At 40.5% G+C, this 5,000-nt stretch overlaps 1 pseudogene; it reads right to left on the bottom strand.

Annotated features, from left to right (window-relative positions):
- LOC138004040 (long-chain-fatty-acid--CoA ligase 1-like) overlaps positions 1 to 5,000 on the bottom strand; it is a 51,394-nt pseudogene that overhangs the window by 28,358 nt on the left and 18,036 nt on the right.

The raw sequence follows: 5,000 nt of genomic DNA, 5'->3' as shown, positions 1-5,000 counted from the left end.
TATTATTAGTAGTAGTAGTAGCAGCAGCAGCAGCAGCAGCAGCAGTAGTAGTAGTAGTAGTAGTATTATCATCATCATCATCATCTTTGTGAAGTGGATGATCTTTTTTTCCGGTTTGCTTCCTAAGGGAGCGGGTCATAGCCCGTGACCAAAGGTCCCTTAACGTTTTCTTACTCTGGAGCTCCAACACCATTCTCAAAAGCCTGGCTGTTCCCAGTAACGTAGTTTTCTGTAGTAATGAAATACAAATTTTGACATTCAACTTTCCCAGCCACTTGCCCAAGTTTTTTGTTACACTTAACAATGATCCTACAACAATTGGTACGACCTGCACAGTTCTCATGTTCCACCTTCTTGCAATTTCACTTTTAAGGTCCTGATACTTTTCAACTTTCTCATTATCCTTTTCACCAATACTTTTATCCGCTGGTACGGTCTTATCAATAATAGTGCAATTTCTCTCCTGTTTATTTACAACTACAATGTCCGGTCTTCTGGCTTCAATCACATGATCACACTGTATGTTCACGTCCCACAGTAGTTTAACCTCAACGTTTCACTTACATGTACACTTTCCGGTGCGTGTTCGTACCACTAATCCTTCTTTTCCAGATGATATTTCTCAAGCAATTTCCAATGGACTACTTTAGCAACTTTGTCATGTCTCTGTTTGTATTCCCTTTGGGTCAGCTTTTTACACTCACAGACAATATGGTTTACACTCTCACCTTTCTCACCACATAGCCCACATAATGGGGATTCCACCGTTTTGTCAATAGCTAGTCCTAAGGGCTTGTTCTTGGCCTGCACAAATAAGTGCTTCTGTTTGGATTTTCAAGTCTCTTTTTCGCAACCAGCTCCACGATTCTTCTCCATGCGTCGTTTCAGGTATTTCTCTTACAAATTGACCATGCAGCCTTTTTTCCTTCCAACTGTTGAGTTTCTCATTGTTCCAAGAAGTCTGAAATTCATCTTTTCTCACTGTTTCCTCAATCCTAATAACAATAGCAGCCCTTACCCCTTGCAGCAGGACTTCCAGATAATTCTTCACATACCATCCTAAAATGTTTTCCTCACTTCTCACACATCCCTCACAGCTTTTCAGTCCCCGGCCTCCATTCACCCTTGCTTTTTGGATGAAAAGCACCATTCATTGTCAATACCTTTCTAGTCATTCTATCCAATGTCTCTCTTACAGACATCCTTGAGGCGCAGCTTAGGTCTGTCAACAGGCCTCGACCCAGATTCCTGCTCACCGTACAGTAGGTCCTTGAGGATTCGCCCGTCTTCCATTTGGTGCGCGTGGCCTAGCCATCTCAGTCTGCACTGTCTGAGGAGCGTGAACATTGAGGGGATATCGGCTCTTTCAAGTACCTCATTGTTTGAGATCTTATCCGTCCACGAGATGGAAAAGGATGCGACGAAGGCATCTCGTATGGAAGGTGTTCAAGCGCTTCTCCTGCCCAGCATAGGTTGTCCAAGATCCGCTGCCGTAAAGTAAGGTGCTCACAGTGCAGGCACGATAGACAGCAATTTTAGTCTAGAGTGTTAGTTTCTTATTCTCCCATACTCGAGCAGAAAGCTTTGCCATGTTGGTTGCAACCTTACTAATTCTCTTTCCGAGCTCCACATCAAGACAGGTGTTGTTGGAGGTGGTAGAGCCGAGATAACTAAATTGTGGCACGACTTCCACGGTGTAGTCTATGATGGTTAGGCCAGGCGTGGCTTCATTGCCTTGGCACATGACGTTCGTCTTCTTTAGGCTAATGGTAAGTCTGAAGGCCTCGCATGCACTAGAGAACTGGTAGAGAAGACTCTGAAGCTTTTCTACACTGTGAGGCTCGGAGGCATGCAGGGTTGAAAAGTTTCCCATCGGAACGAGTCCGTGGCAGGATGCCTTCTTCAGTGGACTTGAATGCATGTTCAGGAGAACAGAAATGAAGATGTTGAATAGAGTTGGGGCCAATACACAGCCTTGTTTCACGCCGCTGTTTATCATTATTATTATTATTATTATTATTATTATTATTATTATTATTATTATTATTATTATTATTATTATTATTATTATTATTATTATTATTATTATTATTATTTCATAGTCATACTGCTCAGCTTAAGTTTTTAACAGCTGGTAAATTTGTGGTGTCGGGCAACAACAAGTTGCCAATGAACACCAAAATGTTTCTTTTCCCTGTCCTTTACATTTCCAATACTTTTCTTAGTATCCTTGCTGATCCCAGCAATGCAGACTTCTGGATTAAGGTAATTGATGTGTCTACTCCTATGCCCTTGAAGTTGCCCTTCAGTCGCAATGGCACTGTTCCTAACGCCCCCAATACAATTGGTACGACTTTGGTTTTCACTTCCCACATCCTCCTCAATTCTCTGGCCAGATTTTGATACTTTTCAACCTTCTCGGCCTCCTTTTCTTTTGCTCCACTGTCTTCTGGAATTGCCACGTCTATAATATGACAGCTTTTCTTGCTTTTGTCAACAAGCACTAGATCTGGCCTCCTAGCCTCGATGTTATGGTCTGTCCGTACTATTATTATTATTATTATTATTATTATTATTATTATTATTATTATTATTATTATTATTATTATTATTATTGCTATTTTGCAATCTTCACCCGTGTTTGCACTGCTTTGCAAGGTAAGCCTATAGATGCACAGGGAACTCTATTCAACCAACCAGAAACAAACCTACACCTTGTTGTGACAAGGTGCACTCTTCGTTTTGGCGCACTACGCATATTTAGCACAAGCTCTACAGTGATGACAAAACCCACTCACTTTAACGCTTGTAAATCGTCCAGAATTTTCCTAGTATTTCCACCGAAGAATCCAACTTTCCCTCCGTAAGTAAACATCATCAGCTAAACGGAAGAAAATACATCAAATTAAAATTAAGCTGGCACAAATAATTTCTTACGGTCACTCCACCACTGAGTATCAAGTCTATAATGATACGTCATTGACAGCGTACTAACCTGAGCGAGCCGTTCGTACATATGCGCCAAAGGAAGGTACGACATGTGAACGTCAGAATCACTGATATCAAGGCCACACTAAGACAAACATAAAAAGAAAACAAGTTAACCTTCAATCACAAGACACGTCCGTTATGATCATTTAATGTCAAGTTTGCCGCTCATCCCATTAAAAATGCTGCCATGTCCTCACGTTTATTGAATAAATTACAATAGATGCTTGCTTTCTTTTTACCAGAGTGTCACCAAGAAATTGGTTTATGCTTTCACGCTATCATGTGCACACACCAAGTCATTATACAAGCAGGAGTTGGACGAAAACGCAGGAAAGAAGCCCAAACTCAAGCTACTGGTACTTGACTGCTCTCTACATTGGCTTTCCAAGAATACCACAAATTATTTCAATTTACCTCAGCCAAATGACTACGATCAAATAACTTATTATAAGTGATCACAGTTACTGCGATTTTCATAATTCGGCGGAATCTTACCTTCAAGCGCTTAGTAGCCTGTGTACAGACAATCCCTCCCCTCAAAAAAAAAAATCGGTCTGTGATTTACCGTTTATAATCGTGTTCCATACCACGTGATTTTTCCTGGAATGTGTGGAAAATGATTTGACTGGTTATAACCCATCGATCATTACATCATTGAAACAACGAGTTTTGATTGGCTTTTATTTTTATTTCTCCACATCAACACCGTGAGAACCAACGTGAGAGATTTTACGATGAGTTCGTTCGTGTGTACTTTGAGCACGGTACAAAATACGAATAAGAATCTTTTTGATTGTCAAAGAGGTTTTTCTTTTAAAGTACGAGCGGAATTGTTATCTATGGAGTGTAAAGTGGAAATCGATTCGACGTACATTTGTAGGAATTGTCAGCGCAAAAGAAACGAAAGCGCTCTTCACGAGGTGAATATAGCACTATTCTTAAGATTGTCCACTCGAAAACGTCTCCCGCTATTCCTTACCAGTCAGTGTAATCCCAACCAGCCTAGCCATTCTCAAGTACAATCTACAAAACGTGATGCCATGGAAGATTTGAGAATGTACACACCGAGGAAAATAACAGCTCATCGGCAACGATCTGTGCTGTTTTGAAGATCAGAGCCGTACCTGGTTGGAAGACTTGCAAATACATCCTCTCCTTTAAAGAGTGCTTCTATGCTATAAAGCCAAGGTATCTTAAAACTATCGGAGACGCTCTTCGATGCACGTTTGAAATCTACCTCATTGACCACCATTTTGAGAATTTAGCTCCAAACGAAATATGAGCCACGCAAATTTTGGTCAGCGTAGATTACTAAATAATGTATGCAAAATTATTCCGGAACACGATTACTGACGGTAAATCACAGACCGTTCCTCTCCGATTTTTATTGAGGGGAGGGGCGACTGAACTGAGTTTTGGCTCGCATCAATCAAATTTCGGAAGATGGCAGGGAAGATCGACTTCCTCCAGAAAGTGAATTGGAGATTTTGTTTAGTTCACAGGTCAAACACCATCATATGTTTTTAGAAATTCTTCAGTAAAAAGATTCGTACAGATTCCATCGCTTTCCATCGGTGTCGAGTTCGAATGTACGAATGAACCATGGGAACCAAAGATGCTGATTGGTTGGTTATGTCTCGCATCAATTGATTTCGTCATCTGTGGTCGGTGTCCGAAGTTTGAATGATAATGAAAGTCAAAACGCAGTTTGGCCGATGGCGCTTGAACATGAATAGGCCATTTTCGAAAGATTAATATTCAGCTTGATAGTGAAGCAGTGAGGACAACAACAATAGAAACAAGTTGCAATGAATGTGAAAGATATTAGTATATCATCCACTTTCCTCTGTGTCCTATTCCGCAGAATTATGAAAATTGCAGTAATGATGCAACTTTAGCAGTGAACTGCAGTTACGTAATTCTAAGTGAAAGTAAAATGATATGAAATTACATATAATTTATTCTCGATCACACATTCCCCTATTATGGGATATACCTCATACGAACTA

This window comes from Montipora foliosa, chromosome 5 (assembly GCF_036669935.1).
Source record: "Montipora foliosa isolate CH-2021 chromosome 5, ASM3666993v2, whole genome shotgun sequence".
In the NCBI taxonomy this organism is placed as follows: domain Eukaryota; kingdom Metazoa; phylum Cnidaria; class Anthozoa; order Scleractinia; family Acroporidae; genus Montipora; species Montipora foliosa.
This window is presented reverse-complemented; position numbering and strand designations above follow the sequence as displayed.